At 43.6% G+C, this 21,560-nt stretch overlaps 1 protein-coding gene across 1 annotated transcript in view; it reads right to left on the reverse strand.

The window, feature by feature from the left end:
• Positions 1–3,154, reverse strand: part of tenm1 (teneurin transmembrane protein 1) — a 190,295-nt gene extending 187,141 nt beyond the window's left edge. The window contains exon 1 of the mRNA XM_084941232.1: positions 2,693–3,154. The gene's annotated coding sequence lies outside the window, so the exon portion shown is untranslated. The remainder of the gene's footprint in view (positions 1–2,692) is intronic.
• Between the last annotated feature and the right edge of the window lie 18,406 nt (positions 3,155–21,560).

Genomic DNA, 21,560 nt, shown 5'->3' on the forward strand with positions numbered 1-21,560 from the left:
AAACTCCCAGCGGGCCACATTTTGCCTGGCTGCAGCACTGAGTGTTGTACTCTATATAATAAACAACCTCTGATGCATTTCACATTGTCCTCTCGCTAATTCATGACCCCAATTTTATTAAGGAAAATGAGTTTTGTGGACAAACTTGTGGGTCAGAAGGGAAGAGTGTGAGCGATTCCATGGGAGAGGGGAGCATTACAGTGCCAGGGGCTACTGCATTCCTGGAATGAAAATTCATAAATAATGCAGAGCTGGATAACAAAAAGAACTCCCCCGCTGTCTCGCACAGCACTGCACTATCCAAAGGCCATGCAATATCACTCAAATCTCAGAAAAACACAAATTATTGGAAGTAAGCGAACAGTTTTTTTGTTTTGGTTTTTTTTTGTTAATGGTTTCTTGACACAGGACAATGGGATCTGCTGACAGCCGAGGCAAAATGCCAGCATCCTAACAATCGGCACTCGGGGCCCAAATTGTCAGGAAGTTGCACTGAAATAATGATGTGACTCCAAGCCAAGGAGCTAAGCAGCTATTTTGGATTTCCAAAACACCATATGCACTGCCCGCTTAAGAACAACAATTGTGAAAATTAAAAAGTGCAACAACTGAGGGAGATAATTAGCACAGCGACAACTGCTAACTGCTGCTGAGAGTGAAGCCGGAGAGAGTGTGTGTGAGTGTGTATGTGTGTGTGTGTATGTGTGTGTGTGTGCGTGTGTGTGTGTGTGTACGTGTGTGTGTGCTAGCTCGAGTTTAAATGTACAATCTGGAATATCCGAGTGATTGAAGGGTGGTGTGGTGAGTTGGTTGACTGACAGGAAGGCCTTATCAGTGGTGTGTGCGCAGCATTTAATTGCTGAAGTGACATTTCAATTCAAAGGCCTGTCCTGTGGTTGTTAAGGTGTTGCAATTATGGGTGTGCCATTTAAAAAAAATAAGCACTTAATCACTGTTGATCACTGAAGGACTGAAAGTCATCTGCATGTATGCGGATGACAAGAAGGCCGCCACCATGACGCGAAGCCAATCTACACCAGAGCACCAACCATCAACCTCTGCTGGTCCAGTGCATGCACATCATCTTCCTACTCGGTGCACATGTGACTAAAAGAGTGTGCGTCCATATGGTGAAGAAGAGAGCATGTGTGTATGTATGTGTGTTATCAAGCCTCAAGATGCACTCTATTAATCACATGGAGCTGAGACAAAGTGCCTGATTTTTATCATGACTATCAATAACATGCAAGCCAAAGAAGAATAAAGCACAGCTACAGCTTTGTTGTGAGCAAAGCCAGGTAGGGCAGTGACACGGGAGGGTTACACCGTGTGACAAAAATCCCCACAGTTCAAAGCTTGCAGCAGAAGCCACACCGGGTTGGTTTGCTTTTGTTGTTTTCTTTTTTTTGAACACTCCAAAATAATAATGCAGGAATCAGGTATGCCAGATGGGTGAAACAGTCCAAACACTAATGCAGCTCTCTGAGAGATGTGTACAGTGGCTGTAGTGGGTGGTGCATTAGATGCATGTATTAGAGATGCTGATGAATTACAGCTTATGATTAAAATGCTTTTGCCTCCCCTCAATCAAACAAAGCCAGATTTAATACCATCGGAAAAGATGTGGAATGCTTCTGAGAGTTCAAAGCTAATGGAATAATATATCTGTAGAATTCCTCAGAAATCTGCATTATTCATATATTTGTTTTCCTTATTTGTTGTTGTCTTATCTATGACTTATTTATTTATTGGAAATGTGCCTTGAGTGGTTTACTCCAAGCAATTATTTATAATCTGCTGTGAAGGGGAGAAGTGAGGAGGTCTAATTTAAGTCTCTCAGAGCCTATCCATCTCGGTTCAATTTGCGCTGCCTTCACAATAATTATGATTTATCAAAATGCATTTGCCGCCTGTTAATTATTTACCCTCACACATTTTTAAACTGCGCCAACGTGGAAAATAGATATCACGCAGCTCAATAATTTAGGCCAGAAATTGCCTCACCAGCCATCCAGAAGGGCTAGGAGTTGACATGAGAGATGTAAAAATAACAGAGAAACACAGTGGGTCACGGTGCCTGTTGGACCTATACTGGTGGTAATGTCTAGCCCGGGCCCGGGTAGGCGCGTCAGAGAGATCTACACCCCCTGGATCTGATTGCTGATGGAGATGAAGCGGACGAGTCAGAAGTGGAGCAAAACACAACAACAAAAAAACCCCAACAACTCAAGGCTGTGAGTGTTCCGAAGCAAATCGGCTACGACACATACAAAGCTGGCAGCCTGCTGCTCCGCGCACTGTACTCGGATCGTCATCATTTAGACAGGTTGTCACACACACAGGCACAAAGTCTGCATCCCCACACTTCAAACGAGGTGCACTGGGTTTCATAAAAGCCCAACCACACACACGTACACAAACACACACACACATACACACGCACACGTTTATATACTCTCCCCCTCTCTGCGTGTCTGCCTCACTCTGTCATACACTGCACACACACACGCGCACAGACACGCACAGGTCATAGCACTGCACGGCGCATCAGAACAGCTGATAATCACCATTCCCGTGAAACTCACGTTGTCTCGGCACCCGAGCCTCGTTTAGCCAAGCAGCACCGTAGCCCGATCTCCCTCCCCCGCTTAATGAGCCCACTAAAAAGGCCAGAACTGAACGTGCCGCTTACCTTCCCGACGTAAAGCCATCCCTTTAGTCCGATTCCGTGCTATAAGCAGCCTGCAAAAGCCGAAGTGTGTGCTATCCCCCCCTCCCCACCACCGGCAGAAATGTGACTTGAGCTCCGGTTAAAAAATGTGGACGAGACACCCTCTCTCCGCGGTCTGGTTTCGAGGCGGCGGTGCTGATGATGCTGATGATGCTCGCTCTGAAATGCCGATGGAGGACGACGAGACGATTTTGCGCGGGGAGGAAGGGATCTCCTCGCACGGGGCTGTGCGCTAGCCAGCTCCGCTGTGCGGTGTGACAGGGATCCCGGCGCGGTGCGTTTAGCCGCAGTTGAACCCGATGATGCTGTTGCTGGTGAGGCTCGGTGCTGCTATAACAGTATCCCTGGATCATACCACCGCACCGAGGAGAAGGGGGTGTGGCACAGACCGGCCACAGACACAAACACTTGCAGGCGTCAGGAGGTCGTCTGGATCACTAGTCAGACTCGTTCAGGTGGTGCCATATGGCTGCACACCGTGGTCCTGCGCTGGAATGCTGACTCATTAAGACGAGGAAAAGTTTCGCTTTTTCATCCGGTCCCACGGAGCAACAGGCCCGAGAGCTGCAGAGGTGCAATTTCCCCCCCACCCCCCCATAAAAAAAAACAATATAAAAATTATACAAAAAAGTATAAATAAAATAAACTCCATGTTGTTGCGAGGAAATATATAGGACCCAAAGAAAGCCTTAAAAAACAACAGCATTCACTTCAATTACTTTTAAGCAGAAGATGGAATATGGCATTAATTTATGGCTGCAGTGGGCCTGGTGTGTTATTACACCTGCACACCATCTCATAAGATGTGTTTTTCTTTGCTAAATTAGCCACCTAATGATTCTGACCTGTGCTCTATGTGCGATGCATTGGAGTGGGTATTTACAGCCAGCCTGCTACAAACAACTTGTGAATGACAGGGGTTCTAATGATGCAGTTTATTATTTCCCCAAAGCGCTGTACGCGCGGGGCTACAAACAACCATTATGACAGCTGCTTCAGTCTACCCGCCTTTCAGCCTGTCTTGCTATATCCCCCCAACACAACACAGCAGTATGCATCTTTTATCAACAATAGGTTTTGGCACTTTTCGTCAGTTTCATCGGCCAGTCCGCTCTAAACAGTTTCCGCCCCCAGCAGGGGATGAGGTTATCCAAGAGGAGACCTCAGTGAGGGGAAAAGATCTCCAGGTCCTTGTCCGTTTGATGTTAGCTGTGCCTGGCTGATGCAGAAATGACCAGTGTGTGTCAGTGTGTCAATATGCAGCTGCCTGGTCACTACAGGACCATGCTCCCTTTAACTGCACAAGACTCTAATGGATTTTGATCAGGATTCAGAAGGACTCCCCCCGGATCTCTAAAGGTGCTTTCTTACACTGTGGAGAACAGTGCGTCTCTCTGACTCCCTTATTTGCCTGCAGAGTCCTAATGGCAGGCACATTACACCTCCGGTGGCTGGGTAAACGCTCTTTTAAAAGAGCACTTCCTCTTTTTGCCTGACACATCTCACTGAGACATCTCCTTGACAACCAGCTCATTGCAGAGATTTGAAATGTCACAGTGTTTTACTGTGATTCTTTTTGAACATTATTGTCTATGGAGGAGAGAGATAATAGATGTGGAGAGGGGGTGGTTGGGTCGGGGGGACTGGCCTTGCTATACAGGAGAGGACAGGATGACACAAAGAAAATGAAAGTAATGTTTTATAACTAGCCCTGGCGTACAGCTATGATACAGTGTATCTAATACACTTCATGCTGGGGAAAGTTTATGGAGCAAAGTCAGACAACATTTTATTTGATAATAAGCCTCATTAGAGCCGCAGAAGCTGTATGGTGCTGGTTAGAGTGCATTTCAGACGTAATGTCAGTTGCATTGAATCTGGTGTCACCGCATTATAGTTAAAGTGACACAACCTAATTAAACAGTATCTCATCAGGCTGTAAATAAATAAATAAATGCAGTTGGTCAAAACAAAAAAGATGAGCTTGTTCTCCATAAGACCATGTTTGCTCATCTAATTATTCCTGCCCTATTTGGAAAACATGGAAGCTCAGCTGGGGTGTACAGGGAGGAACAGCGAGCACAGAGGTGGATTTAGAGGTTCATAAAAGACGATGTGAGAGTCTAAAGAGAAATAATAATAATAATGGATTGGATTTATATAGCGCTTTTCAAGGCACCCAAAGCGCTTTACAATGCCACTATTCATTCACTCTCGCATTCACACACTGGTGGAGGCAAGCTACAGTTGTAGCCACAGCTGCCTTGGGGCAGACTGACAGAAGCGAGGCTGCCATATCGCGCCATCGGCCCCTCTGGCCAACACCAGTAGGGTAAAGTGTCTTGCCCAACGACCAGGACAGAGAGCCCGGGGATCAAACTGGCGACCTTCCGGTTACAGATACGCTTCCCAACCCCCTGAGCCATGGTCGCCCAGCAACCGCTACTGGTCTGAATGCTAAGATGGTAGTCTGGCAGGAATCACTTTAATGGGAAGTTGTCCGCAGTCCTGCCACCCGTCCTCTCCCCTTGATTACGAGCATGCTCATCCCCTATCACACATCTATTAAAACCTGTGCGCTCGGGGTACGTTGCACTTCACATGCTGTCATGAAACAAGGGCTAGATCTATAATGCAGCCTTGCCTTAAAGCTACTTCAAGCCTTAGCACTGATATTGGATTCCAAGTATCCCTGCACTACTTCACTTCACAGCTGGAGGCAGTTTCCTTGAGCATTACTTAGTCTCATACATGCAAACTGCAAAGCCAACACAGCTTCTACTTCTCGGAACTCTTTGCTCCTTGTGGGCTGCGTTCGATTGGCTGGTGATCAATCTTTCCACCACGGAAACCAAAAAAGGCAGCCGTTGCACGTTGCAACTAGAAACTAACAATTATTCTCTCAATAGTTTGTAATTCTCTCTGTTGATTATCTCCTTTATTTTCCCCTCAGTGTGGTTGCCTCTTCCTGTGCAGTCTTCTAAAAATATTCCTTCCATTTTCTACAATTTCTCTTATTTTTCTGCTTTATTTCACCCCCATCTCTCTCTCTCTCAATCCCCTTGCCTAGTACCATCCTCTCTCCAGGGTGATGTTGCTGAAGGGGTTTCTCTCATTCTCTAATAAGGGATCTTGGATCAGTGCTGTCAACAATGCTCACCAGCTGCAGCAGAGATACAGTATTATTCTGCCCTTGCAGTGGATGGCCTGATCTCAGGGGACGTTAAGAGTTAACTGGGGTATTCTTTCTCCGGAAGGGTGTTAGGGATGTGCTCCATCACTCTCTCTCCCCTCTGTTCTCCACCAGTGCTCCAGCATCACCCAGTCAGCCATACGCAGCTCGAGTATCTCACCGGAGACAGAGCCAACCATTTATTGAAATCTTTTTTTTTTCTCCTCTTTTAAATGACAGAGCTGTGACCTTTCCCGATGCATACGCTTCACGACCATAAATTCTCGCAGATTTCATTTTACATTTCCTCCAAGCATTCACAACCAAATTAACACCTCCACAGCCTTCAACCTACAGGCAAGAATCCAGTATTTTCATCTTCAATTATTACTTCTTCTTTTTTTCTTCTAAAGACAAAAAAAACTTTTCGATAGCACTTCAGCACTCTAGAAAAAAAGGGGGTGGTATAATCTGTCCTGAAAAACACACACATTTTGACAGCATCTTCAAAGCTTGTCCTTTCCTAAGCTTGTCATCTGCTTCCCATCGAGAAAAGGAAAGGGGAAGAAAAGAAGTGAGCATGGAGAGGTAGCTATTGATTAACCAACAACAGTAAGAGCCCTAATGTGTGAGCACGGTGAACCAGTTTCAAAGTGTTGACAGATGAAACAGCTATATAACCTCACCCAGGCGACACATTCTCCTTCAAACCTTTCTCTCATAATTAGTCATATCCCTGAAAGGGCATGACATTAATAAATTCCACTTCAAAATCCACATGTATAAACTGAGCAGGATTTAAAAGAAAGCTATATTTTTAAGCAGCACTGCTCTGACATTCAATAGCTAGTGAAGAGCGAGGAGGAGATTGCACTACAGAGGACGCAGAATGATACAGGGGGGAGGACATCACTGCACCAAAGACGGGCTCCGAGCACGTGATGCAGGAATTATTGATTTATAAGGCATATCTTTATCCTTACAGTATGCATGAAAGCGAAGAGAACATCAAGAGCATCTCTCAATCACCTTGAGCAATGGAATCAAGTCTTTGTTCTGGGCTTAACAAAGCTTCAACACACACACGCACACTCTTTGGTCCCAAAACCAAGACTAAAAAAAAAAAGCTTTTTACTTTGGTCCCCTAAAATCTGAGGATTGTTCCCAAAAGGATCAAAGTGTATATGTATGTTTCAGCAGCTTTTGTATTTAAGTGTGTGTGGCGTTGAGTGCTTTCCTCAGACTGTGCAAAAAGCCCTCAGATACCGAACGCCACCCTAAAGCACGGGCACTTCTCCTCTCCTCCTTTTATCACTGTACACTTCTTGCACTCGCTACCCTGCTTACCTGTGACAGGCGCTCCTTTCAAAAGCACCTCATTGCATTTCAAACGCCAGTGACTCCCACTCTCGTTTCCAAGACTCCCACGCAGACGTACGCGCACGCAGCTGTCAGCTGCCCAAATACTGTATATCCCCTGGCCTTCCCTCCCACCCCTTCCTGAACTAACTCCTCCACAACCTCGAGTTGTTGAGAAAATAATATTTTATGCATGCCACAGCAGCCCACACACAGACACAGCTTATGAAAGACATACCGAGCCTACTTCGCTGCCAACATTTGTGTGAGTGTCGTGCGTGTCTCCGTCTGCGCTCACGTATATTTGTGTGCTGCTTGTTTTTATATGCTAAATTAAGATGCACTTAAATTATGTTCTTGTATTTAAATGCAAGAACACATTGCGCAGCACTCGCTTTGCAGTGTCTCAGGGATCAATATACATTGTGCGGATGCTGTGTCTATAAAACTTAGAGGTCCAAAAGGCCACGGGAGTCTAGTTTTGGCATAGGCACCACATTCTCGGGAGAATTCATCACAGCAGCGGATTCAGATGGAGTCTGCCTACATACCTTAGCATTTGTCAAAACAGGAGAGGACACAGTACAATGAATTTGCATCTGTTTGAAGTGGTATTATTAATTCATGCCAATGAGACACTGCATAAGGGAGACTGGGCAAAATCTGAAAGGGGGGAAAGTCCCAGTAAGCAGAGGGACTGTTTGATCTCGCTGCGTCTTCTTGTTCTTGTGCAGCTTGTTGAAGCTATATTGTTGTCCAAGCATCTTTATGACTACAGGAGGTGCCCCGTATTAGCCGAGCCCATTTGGGAACAACAGGCTGGTATATACGCATGGGCCTATCTTATTTAATCAGCATGTGTTGAGCTAAATGACAAGCCATTATCACTGACCACCCATTGACTACTGCTCAGTTTCTCAAACAGCCCAAGCAAAAGGTCAAACAGCGATAATGAGTAGAGAGAAAGAGCTATTCCTAATTAGACATGAATGTAAAATCTGAATGTGAAATTAGGCCCGGTATGCGGGAGCAGGAGATAGAGCGTGACCAGTGTATTCCAGCTGCACGCGATATATTTACTCTTTTCTCTGTTTTATTGCTTCACACCGGTTGGCCCCAGAGTGTGCACACAATGGATTGTGTGTATTTCTCATGATTTATATTTAAGCATTCACATGGTGTGAATTGTTGCACCGCAAGGTTGCCAGTGCTTACATACTGCACATGTGTGCGCGTGGTACCCATGGGTAGATTGTGCATATGCTGGCATAGCTATTTGGGTGTGTTTGAGTGAGTGGGGTGGTGGTGAAAAATATAGTGGTGGCACATTATCAGCAGCAACACAAACACAGGCTGGCAGCATCCCAGCTGTTAAAAGGGGTCTTTATTCGTGCGTGTGTGTGGCTGTGTGCGTCTGAATTAAGGCAAGAGAAACAAGGAAGGGTAGTGCCAAGGAGGGAGGTTTTTGCCTTCAGGGGGAGTGGTAATTACACGAGAGCGCGCCGAAGATAAAACATATTAATGGTAATACTGGTCAGAGGGGTGCTGTCCTTGGGGTTTCCTGGAGAAACATTTTAAGCATGTTCTGACAATGCTGTTGATTTAAATCTGCAGCAAACACTGTAATTCCCCTCTCCGGTTTCTTCCTGTTTCTGCTCGAGCCAATGAAGTCGTCAGCACGTCTTTCCCATCTTTCAACCAGTGGGCTTAAGCTCAAGCCCCGGTGACAGGAAGCATTTACTTTGCTTAAGTGTCCTTGAGCATTTTTTTTTGACTTAATCCCCACCTGCTCTAGGGGCGCTGTTCTGTTGTTAACCTGTGCTCCCTGCAGAGGCTTGTAGAGCAGAATTTTACCCTACCGGCCACACAGCTTCCCACAGAAGCGGCTCTGTCCATGGTGCTGAAATACAGCAGCTAAAATCAAGACATATGCTGTATCCAACTTTATAAGTGACATGCTAATTGTAACCAATACTCAGTATGCATAGCGTTCATTCTGGAAAAGTGCTGAAATTAAGCATACTCAAAGATAACAGTATGCATACTAAATTCACTTGTATTCAAGTGCGCTGTTGATGGAGGTTATTATCCCACAATGCTGCAGAAGAGCTCTTCGCAGCTGGGGATGAAAAAAATAAAATAAAATAAAGCAAATTGTGTACAGCAGTGAGACTGCTTAAGGAATATCTCGGAAAGCAAACATTTAGATTTCTCTTTGTGGAAGAGAATAATTTGATATTCAAAGAAAACACACTTTCTCGGAGAGATTTAGAGGAGAAGATTGATAGCGTTTCCTCAGCTTCTAGCACCCAGCTGTGAACAACAGAGAAAAATAGCCTTCCGACTTCACATGTCAGCACAAATCCTGTATTATTTCCTTCTATTTTAGAAGACAGAGCCGTCAAAAGTTAGGTAAATCATCTTTACGTTTACCGAGGACAGACCCACACGCTTACATGTGTGGTGCTCTGGAGAGGGCCAGCTCTGAAACAGCAAATGTTATCTGGGTGCGGCATAGCACATTCAGAATATTAAAATGAATAATTAAAAATGCCTAATAATTTCTGCTCTGTGGTATATGTGATTAGAGCAGAATTAAAGGAGAAGCCTTGAAAAAAAAAAGCTCTGTAGTTGTGATTGCTATCAGAGTAGCATGAGTTAAGAAACAAAATTTACTCACGGATCAACATTTTGCAGACAGATTAATAACATATTGACCAAAAACTCTACGTCTGTGTTCTTTAAGCTTTAAACTCACAAATATCACCAGACTCCCAATAACTTGTTTTGCACCCCTTTTGTATTTCAGTGGATCACAATGAGAATTCAGCTGTGACTGCCCTTGGCTCCAAATTACTCTCAGGCAGACTGTGGTACGTGGATGGGTTAGTGAACAACAATAGAGTGACTTATCAATCCAGCTTTGAATGATCATGTTTCCGCTCCTTACGACGCTCATCATGACCAAGGATGGTTGCTTTCTCTTTTTCTCTTGCGCTGTTATATTAAAGATAAACAGCAAAAATAGCTTGGGTGTATTTAAATGTTTTCATCCCTCCTCACAAAGGTAGCTATGAGCCAAAACAGTTTACAGAACCGAAATGCCCTCAAAGCACGCTTTCTCTGGCAGCTTTTTAGTGATGGAGTCTGTAAGCATATTATTTTCTGACAGTCTGAACAACTAATTTAAATTGGGAGATTTCAGTGTTTGTTTTGTTGTTGTTGTTGTTTGTGCTCTGATCTCTGGTTTGAATCAGACTTTGATAACAAGCCTGTGCTCAGACGGAAAACAGACTGCATCGCTGTGCTGCAGTTTTCGGACAGGAATAAATGTGTCCTTGAAAAGGTGTGAGACGCTGTGCAGGAAGCTCTGAGGTAGGGTTTAGGTTACTGTTGTTTGCTGGATCAACCCACATTAATGGACGCTCATGTTGAGACGTCCACCTTTACAACATAAACATGTCTGTTCACAGCCTGGTACAAAAAAAATGGTTTTACAGCTATAGAAACACGGTAAGGAGAAAGTTTGCATGACTCGGGGTGTGGCTTCTTTTTCTGACAGGTGGATATCAGAAACAGTGGACTCGTGTTTTGCTTGCTGTCATGTTGTTTGCTTTTATTTAGCCTTATATGGATGAAAGGGTGGAACCTTCTTTTATCAGCTATCTTATCAAGCTCCGTTCATAAACCATACTTTTTTGGTAAACACTTATACTGGCTAATTAGTGCTAAGGAGTGAGTTAGTAAAATACTAGCATCCTGCTCCTCACATACAAGGTCTTAAATAATCAGGCCCCATCTTATCTTAATGACCTTATAGTACCATATCACCCTATTAGAGCACTTTGCTCTCACACTGCAGGCTTACTTGTTGTTCCTAGAGTATTTAAAAGTAAAATGGGAGGGAGAGCCTTCAGTTTTCAGGTGACCCTGAATCCTCCCTTAGTTATGCTGCAATAGACGTAGGCTGCTAAGGGACTCCCATGATGCATTGAGTTTTTCTTCTTCAGTCACTTTTCTCACTCAATATGTATTAATAGACCTCTCTGCACTGAATCATACTTGTTATTAACCTCTGTCTCTCTCCCACAGCATGACTTTATCCTGTCTTCCTTCTCTCACCCCAACCGGTTGCAGCAGATGGCCCCGCCCCTCCCTGAGCCTGGTTCTGCCGGAGGTTTCTTCCTGTTAAAAGGGAGTTTTTCCTTCCCACTGTTGCCAAAGTGCTTGCTCATAGGGGGTCATATGATTGTTGGTTTTTTTTTTCTCTGTATGTATTATTGTAGGGTCTACCTTACAATATAAAGTGCCTTGAGGTGATTGTTCTTGTGATTTGTAATCCACTGTAAATGCTCCAAAAGGCACCAACAGCACAAATACAGTGCAGGGATCCAGCTTAATTACTTGACTACTAAGTAGTGGATGAGCTCGGTTCAGTTCAGTTGTGTTTATATAGCAACAAAGTACAAGAACAGTCACTTTAAGATACTTTATATTGTAAGGTAAGGACCTTTCAATAATACAGAGAAAACCCCAGCAATCAGACAACCCCCTATGAGGAAGCACTTGGCAACAGTGGGAAGGAAAAACTCCCTTTTAACAGGAAGAAGCAGGCAGAACCAGGATCAGGCATTTGTCACAACTGTTTGGGGGTAAGGGGAGGGAGACAAGATAAAAGAGAGCCAGAGATTAATAATGATGATTAAATGCAAAGTGATTAAGCAGGTGGAGGGTGGGAAAGAAAAACTCCCTTTTAACAGGAAGAAACCTCCAGCAGAACCCTCTCAGGATGGGGTGGTCGTCTACCATGACTGGCTGGAGGGCCAGGGTGAGTCGTGCCCCCTAACTCAATCGTCCAAGTGGATGAGCTTTGAGTTGTTATGAAGATAAAACTATTCATAATGTCAAAAACAATCTTCTTTTGCACCAGGCTTTAAGCATGCTGTTAAACGCAGTAATGTTTTTGCGTCTGTGGGGCTCGACTCCTAGTGGAACTGCAATTTTTGCCACTTCCACACTGGTTTCGTTTTACAGCTCCACAGGTTGGCCCTTGGTGATTACTCAGGCACGTGGCTGTACTCAAAAGCTGTCCAGCCACATCTCATTCCCCGGGCATCAAATTATACCGTTTTGTCAAAGCTGCCGACGTGTCTCAGTTACACATAAGGTGTCATTTGGCAGTGTTACATGACACACAGGGTTATGGCATCAGTCATCCCCACCTCATCATTTTACAGCGTGCGGGGTTGCTATTTTTAAGTGGCACATTTTAAATAACTCTACATTTTTTTTTGACCAATGACTAATCAGTTTTCAGTGTGGGAACCTAACCCAGTCCAGGCAAAAAGTGACAATTAAACACATGAGCCAGTGGGCCTGTCAAAAATGAGTTTAGCAGCTTGTTAGGCTTTAGCTGAGCTAATCTGACCTCTTAAACTTGTCGTAGTGTTGGTGCTTTTTGAAATATTTTTAATGCAGTTATATGACAAAGAACTGTGCTCCAATTTAGCTGATTTAGAAATGTAATTATTTAGTTAGGGCTGTATCAGGTGACCTCAAACCCTCCCTTAGTTAGTAGGTCTAGGCTACTGGGAGCGTCTCATGAGTGTTTCTTCTTCACTCTCCACGTGTTTACACACAGCTCTGCATTTAATCATTGTTATTAATACATGTCTCTCTTTTGTCCTGTCTCCTTCCCCTCACGTCCAACCAGTTGTGGCAGATGGCTTCTCCTCCCCGAGCCTGGTTTTTCCTGTTAAAAGGGAGGTTTTCATTCCCACTGCTCCCCCACTCTCACTTCCCATTGCTCAAAGTGGTTGTCTGATTGTTGGGGTTTTGTCTGTATTATTGTAGGGTCTTTACCTCACAATATAAATCCCACTGAGGCAACTGTCGCTGCAGGCGAAGCTACTATTAACTGCCAACTTAGCATTGCACACTTTCATTCAAATATTTCTCCCTCCACAAAGACACAAAATGCTAAACTGAGGCTTCAAAACACAACTTCACAAACTACAGTCTCTAATGCTGCCTATTGTGTGTCATTCAAGTCAAATCAAAACACACCTGCATAGCCCTGACATCTTTTCAAAAAGAATCCCCCTTTCCTGGACTTCCTCTGTAATTGCTGTTTACATAAATATGAAAGCTTCATATCGAGGGCCTCACTGTTCCTTCCTGCCACAGATTACAGTTCTTCATGTCTCTGACTGCATGCTTCATTGTCTCATGCTGAACAAGGAATTTGGCACGACTTAGATGACTCCCCGATGGCTCTGTGATGGATACCAATCTGAATGTGAACTTTCACATGAAAACTGAAGACAGTCTCACTCCACTTTCTGCGTGTCTCTAGGGTTTGTGGGTGTCATATTAAACAAGGAGCACTGTTATATTTATGGAACATTCTGTATTCTACCCACCAAAAGATGTGAGGTACAGTGCAGGATACCCTGCGGCCTCATGCCAAGTTTGATGGGAAGGAGAAGTGAAGGGGTAAGTCAGACCTGCAAGTCTGGGGTATTGGGTTGCATTTAAGTAGTGTGTGTGTGTGTGTGTGTGTGTGTGTGTGTGTGGGGCAGTGGATGGGAACTTGAAGACATCGATAGGTAATGTTGAGGACCGGATTTGAAAGTTGTACAGGCACCGTGGGTCTGATCCAAAAGGCATCAATGATTCTGCAGGCGTGAGAGAGTACAGTGTTGTTGATCTGTGATGGAGCATCAGTTGGCAAGGCGTTAAACGCTCCTCCGTTAACACTTTCACACGCAGCTTGTCAGTGTAATAAAAGCCTACAGGCAGACATGCGCAAATACTGTAAACTCCTCCCTAGACTTTGATTTAACCTTGTTAAGCTGTTTCACAGATATTTTTCTGAGTGGAGATGGATTTTCCGCCTGACATCTGATAGGCGAGTTAATTAAGACAGTGACATTATTAAAGCCAAGAGTGACTGTGGCGTGTTTTTTATTAATTCACTATCTGACCTTTCCTCTGGATTCAAGCTAACACCTGATACCTTTGCAATTACGGTATCACACCCCGAAGCTTTCGGAGAAAATGGAGAGCGCTTTGAATTCGGCTGTTAACATCTCCACTCTCAGCGTGTGGAGTTTTCCGTTTTGTTTCTGTGTCCTTCTATGACACTAAAGCCCCGTGGAGTGACAGGTGACTGCGTGGAGTGACATATCAAGACAAGTCACACAAGGCAGACATTTTCTGCATATGATATGAAGGAGGTCTGTAACAAAGCTATTGTGCGAGATATGAAAACAGCATTTTGTTTGAATATTACTTTTCAGAAAAGGTCGAAACTTTAAATAGGAGAAATCTGACATTTACATAAATACAAAAAAAAAGAGTAATTTCCAAAACCAATTTCCCACTTGTACAGCTCAGCTCGAAGAACTCACAGCCTGTAATATTAAGCCAACAAAATTATTCATTGATTTTGTCTAAAAAAGCCACCGTGTTACACAATATAGGGCTTTCAGCAATAAAGTTATGAACCAATGAGACTCAAAGGGCAATGATGACAAACAATGCTGCTGGGATCCCACTCTCTAGTTAATCCTGTGACTTTCCCTTTGGCCAAAAGTCATGAAATGACAGTTTGTTATCAGGTGCAGTTGAGCCAACATTTGCACAGCTTATCCCATGAGCAGAAACATTACTATTTTTATCTGACGCTCTATTTGTTTAAATCCATAAAATTAGTCATCTTTGACTGCAGGTAAAAACTTAAAATTGGTGTCTTTTAAAGTGGAATTTGAAAGCCTTAGAGCTATGATTTCTGGTAATACGATCCCCATAATTAAGCATTAAAATCGGATTTTTTTTGGTTTTTGCATTTAACCAAAAGCTAGAGAAAGATTCAGCATTAAATATTTTTACTTTGCCAAATCGCTAAGCAGATATTGCTAAGCTAAGCGCCTAGATACAAGTGTCCTTCAGTTATAAGGCTCTTAAAGTGGCATGTCAGTCTAAGAAAAGCACACATGCGAATTAAATTTTAAAAATAATAATAATAGTGATGATGATAGCCTAATTCCTTTCAGCTGCTTCCGTTTCAGAGTTCTGAAGGCTATTAATGTGTACGCTGGCTCACAGCCATGTCTTACTGTGGCACTTAAACACAACACAGCTATCATTAATGTAATTAGTAACACCTGTGCTTTTCCTATAATTAAAAGTAACACTGTAAAGTTATCCACTTCTTTGGCATCTTGTCTTTCAGGATAGAGCTGATGGGGTGAGAACCCTTTCAGCTATTTGCTTTGGTTTTCCAACCACAGATTTTCTACTTGCACAGCCCTGTCACTCTAACCAACACAGAGGTTTATCTTTGCTCATCTTAGCACAAAAAGTAAGAACATTTGTGTTGATTAATCTTTTGTTGTAGCAATGTTTCTTGGCAATAAATCTTGTACTGTTGGAAAGCAACTGAATTACATCACATTTTATTAATTACAAATTGCTAATATGTCTTGTTTCTTCAGACCTCATCCAATCCAATAAATGACACCAAACAAGAGTCAGTAGCAGAATAAGCTGTTTGGCTTTGCAAGAAAAGATTTGGCAAGTTTTTTATGAGCACAACCCACACGCTCAACTCTGCTGCTCAACCTACAAATGCATTTTTCTTACAAATTTGGCAACATTTAAAGAGAATAAACAGGCTTTCCAGTGGTATAAAATGTATTCCCAAGAAGCACTGATGCAATAAAGAAATAATCACCCAAACGCAAATTTCCTTAACTTTTATACTGTTTGGATATGTTTTTTAAGCTACATTCTGCTTTTTTTAAGTGTTGCAGATTTGAATTATTTACAATTTACTTTTTGCATGTCGTTCCATATGATGAGATGATGGGACTTTTACTAGCTCTCCTCCTGGGGGATGAATATGACAGGAAGATATAATTATGTTAGCTTGCGCAGCTAATGTTACTTCATGTGTTTCTGGCGCCTCCACAGCCCACTTAGGTGGCAATCTCGCAGCTGAGTCCACCAATTTGCTGTGAGTTTAACTGCCAGTTCCTCCCTCTGTACATTTCAAAGTCCTCGCTGGTTCTCAGATGCTTTCGTGTTTTTCTTTTATCCACTAGCTTAGGCTAATGATAGCACAGCAAGGCAAGCAACAGGTCAAACAGCAAACCTTCAACTCTGAGAAAACAAGGAAAAACAACTTCAAAAGCTCTTTTGTTCCTTTAAATGCCACGCTAATGCAAACAGGTTAGTCCAGTTCAAACATTTAATTCTTTCCAAGTAACAGCCCTCACTGGAAATAAAATGGACTTCTGTGCAGGGCTGTCACGTCAGAGTCATAGAGCTAAAAGATTACTGACTGATACTTTAACCAGCGGTCCCCAACCTTTAGTGTCAGACAATATTTTCACGGACCGGCCTTTAAGGTGTCGTGGATAAATACAACAAAATAAAATGATATGACCGAGACAAAAACTGTGGTCTTTTGTAAATATAATAATAAACACCAATTCACTGTGTAATTGTGTAACTTTATTAGCAGCGTCCTCCTGAAATGTGCCAACAACACTGAGAGTAACATCCTCCTCTCTGCCCCTTAATGCTCTCTGGTTCCTATGGTAATGCATAAATATTTCTTTCAAAATAAGACGCGCAACTACAACACAGGAAAAGACCCAGGGAGACCGAGTTAACGCTAAAAAACCTAAAACCATAAATTTCACACTCGAGCCTCAACTCTCGCGGCCCGGTACCAAACGACTCGCGGGGTTTAGAACGCTGCTTTAACAAATAGGCAGTGTTTTTACATTGTCGCTAAAGATGGACTTAAATGCAATATGTGGTAGTTTCACCTGTAAGTACATTGCTCATTATAAGCCAACCATTGTGCTAAGTCAAACGTAAGCAACGGTTTCCACTTCTGCAAAAGTAACTGGAGACAAATTGTGATCATTAGACACCAGTGATCTAAAGCAACACCAGTGGTTTATGACCAAACACCAGACTGAGACACTTCACAATAATGTGGCTATTTCTTTAACTGTCACCTGTTTGCATTGCCTCATTGAAGACTGAGACAACAGTCCCAATAAAAAGAGAAGCACTGATCATATTCATCCATTTCCAGTTAACAATTGAGATGTAACTTGAGGACATCCAAAAATAAGACCTGGACAACACACTAGTCTGAGGCTCGTGGCGGCATCGCTGATTCAAAGCTAGAAGTGATTCTGTGTTGCTGTTTGTACTGAACGGCTGGTTATTAACAATGCCACAACACTGCGCATTATCTGTGTGTGTAGCTACATTCAAAATAGCAGGTTATGAAACACACTGAATCATTTGGCAAAGCCACGAAAATAGCACATCCCGGCTGTGTGGCATGACTATTTTTTCCCCTGTTGTTTCTGTAGGCATGAGAGGAGGGGAAAAAAATAACAGGATAAAAGTAAGAGAATGAATTGAACTGATTCATGGCAGCTTTAGCCGTGTTGCAATGCATATTTTGTGACAAGCGGAGTTATTTTTGCTTGTGTTCACTGATTTGTTGGAACCGTGTTTACAAGATGAACACACACATTGATATATACAAATAGTACATAGCATAAATACTGTAAATTTAAAACTGTAAATGCCTGTTTTTGAAGAAATACACACAGAATAGCACAAACACATGCCCCCAGTGTTTGCATATGAGATTCATTGTAGCAGTCTATTCAGTCTGGAAGGGCTGCCCTGATGATATGATGATATGTAGCTGAAAGCTCATGGAGCACAGTGCACCAGAGGTCCCTGAACCCCAGAGACTGCTTTGCAGGGAACCAAAGGCATATCTGCAGGCAGCTACATCACACGCTAGTATCTGTCTGGAGCTGGTGTACATCATCATGAGCTCTGTAACACCGGGTACTGAAACATCCAAACGTCGACATTCCCAGCGGAGCATCGCTTTCTCGTCTACAAAGCCCGAACATATTGCATTACAGTAGTGAGAATTTGAAACAATACTGTATCTGCTGGAGGTTTTGTGTTGAACCTCAAAGGTAAGTTGGATAAGTTGAAATCTGCCAAGTGTAGTAGAAGGTGGTGTTTAGTTGTTTTTGGGCTCCGAGGTCGTCTTCATGCAATGCACCCTGATTGAGAGGGGGGGGGGGGGGGGGTGAATCTGTAAACAGTGTTAATCACCAGAACAGAATAATGTGATTTGCTCATAATGACGAGGGGTGTAGCACATCACACTTAGAGCTGTGATTACTGACGTCTCACTGAGTACCGATGTAGCAGAACTAATTCATACATACAAATGTATGTCTAAGAAAAAAACATGAATTTGCTTCAGGCTAATTAATAATCAAACAAACCAACGAGCAGAGAAATACCCAGAGGATGCGTCCGACTATGCTAGGTGTCTTAAGATCACAATAAAGCGCCGTCAATATACCCAGAAGCTGTGCCGTACATGTCTTCATCTGTAGAAATGTGATGCTTTTTTCTCCCCCCTTTCACATTCACGCCAGGCTGTGGCAGACTCAGAAAGTCTTTTATCTGCAGGGATGCAAACATTTGTGAGAAAGAAAGGCGAGGAAAAGATTACGCTAAGGAGCAGGATCTTTATCCCTGTTCAAACGGGGCCCATCAAAAAAAATGCTTTCAACTCCTTCTCTGTTTCCTTTGGTAATGACATTTGCAAATTTGGCTTTGCCAGGTCAAACGCCAGACATTTCCCATCTGTGTTGATTTTATTCAGAGGTCTCGATAAAGGGATGAAGCTTAAACCGAATCTACCCATGGACGAGGCGTGTTGACTTTAATTAATGAACAGTTTAAACCAGGATCGATTCACATTTTAGGCACGTTCACGTCAGGAACAGATGACAGTTAGTGTAAGCCCATTGTGAGCTCAAATTCCCTGACTGTCAATACTGCAGATGACAAAGTATGTAAGGAGTGCAAGGGTCACAGCAGCTGCTGTTACAATGCAATAACTATATCTGCAGTCCAAGGATTATTTAGGTGTAACACAGAAGTGCTTTTTCCAGCACTTCTGTGTTAGTGCTGAAAAACAAAAGAGGGGAATTAGGACACTGCATTGTTGTCACAGTTTACAATGTAACCCAACAATTAGCAGTCCTACTTGCTATCCCCTGTGTCCACTGTGTTAATAGTCTTGGGCAGGTTCCAGTATTCCATTACTGAATAATTGGACAGCATAGTGGGCCATTGCTGAGCCCCCTTGCTCTTGCCAAGAGTGAGGTGAAAGCCTTATTGATCCCATGTCTGAATCTCTGATCAATCACCCCAAATCAGCCCCTGGGGATGAGGGAGGTAAAACAGGTGACAAAGGATATCTCTATGACTATGTACATATTAATCACAGCAGGGGTGTGGGGTGGAGGGGGGAAAGAGATGCGGGTGCAATCGCAAGCAGCATCTGGCTGCAGATTCCTCACTGAATTCTCAGGCGGGCAGGGAAAATAGCACTGGAACGCCGCAGAGCGTGCGAGAGGACAGTCGGGTCAGTAAAGCTGCCCCGAATCTCCAGGTGACAGGAGCGGCGGCGGAGCCTGCTGTGGTTCCCTGTAATTGAGTTAAATAAATGATTGCGTTTCCAGTGGCGGTTGCTGCGGCCTTCAGCTTTATGCCTGGCTAGAGCCACAGCCGATTTAATTAATTTTTAATTAGGAGGGAAAATTGCTGGCCTATTCCACTGGGACCTTTAAGACATCTGTGCATTAGAGATAACATTCTTAAATACCCCGAGTCGCCCAACAGTGAAAGCTTTGAGGGAAGCGTGGCTTGCATAGTCCGGGGCCACGGGAGGCAGACGGGGGTGCTGCTAAAAGTTTTTGAGTGCATGTCGGTCGCACTCGATGTGATTGCGGTTTGTTGATCATTGGTGTGAATGTCACCAAGCCAGTGTGAGCTCAAAGCCTCGGGACTTGAGACGATTCCTGTCACTGTCACGTCCAGCTTCACTTGATTGATTGATTGAACTTACCCTCCATCCTGTCATGCACAAACACTTGTACACGTGGAGGCGGCATACCATTAATTTTCACACACAATGTGATCCACTCTCTCCTAATGAATATGTATAGCTGTCCTATTTTCCTTTCTGCTGCCACGTAATCCCTCACATACTTAGCCTTTTGCATGCTGTGGCCGGGGCTTGATGTATGGCAGTTGTGGTGTGTAAGATTGTAGCGGGCGGATGTTCAACAGCCTGTTGGAAGATGTTTTACAGCCCAGGCAAGCAGTATGTTGTCACAATGTGTTCAATATCACAACGCATCAAAATTTACTGCAGGCTTCCAGCACTTTCCATTCATTGTACTTTATCGCTGTGGCGACTCACATTGATCTTGGCAAATAATACTTTTTATTATTGAACATTACCCCACGCACTCCATAATCAGATTTATTTCCTGTCCAGCATGTCTGCGCTGAGGCCTATGAACAGATATGAGAGCAGATATAAACGAGAGAATTCTGCCCTATACTTGACGGGATAATATCCATGAAGAACACTCTATCGGAGAAGGAGACGGTATCTGTGTTTGTTGTGCCTGAGGAAAAACACCTGACCTCTGATATGGACTGACAAGTTCTCATAGAAATATAGGAACTGATAGCAAAGGAGGCCATTTGATCTTGTGGAGTGTTACAGACCACCTGTTCATCTGCTTACTTAGAGACCTATGCTACATTGCTTTATTCAGATCACTAAATTCAGGTGTTCCATTCACTTTCATGGTCACAGGTGTACAGAATGCTGCACCTAGGCATGCAGACTGCTTCAACAAACACTTGTGAAAGAAAGGGAGCTCTCAGGAGCTCAGTGAATTCCAGCGTGGCACTGTGATAGGATGCCACCTGCTCAACAAGTTCAGTCATGAAATTTTCTCACTACTAAATAATCCGCAGTCAACTGATAGTGGTATTATAACATGAGCAACGCAGCTACGAGGTAGTAGCCCACATAAAATCACAGAGCGGGGTCAGCAGATCCTGAGGTGCAGAGTGCACAGAGGTCACCAACTTTCTGCAGACTCCCAAACTTCATGTGGCTTTCAGATTAGCTCAAGAACAGTGTGCAGAAAACACATTGTTCAAGTATTTATGAGTTTCCATCGCTGAGCAGCTGCATCCAAGCCTTGTGTCACCAAGCGCAATTGTGCTGGAAAGCGTTGCATTCACTGGTGTAAACAACACCGCCACTGGACGGTGGAGCTGTATTCTCTGGAGTGATGAATCACACATCTCTGTCTGGCAATCTGATGGATGAGTCTGGGTTTGGCGGTTGCCATGAGA

This window comes from Perissodus microlepis, chromosome 2 (genome assembly GCF_051167445.1).
Source record: "Perissodus microlepis isolate ML-2025 ecotype Zambia chromosome 2, ASM5116744v1, whole genome shotgun sequence".
Lineage (NCBI taxonomy): Eukaryota > Metazoa > Chordata > Actinopteri > Cichliformes > Cichlidae > Perissodus > Perissodus microlepis.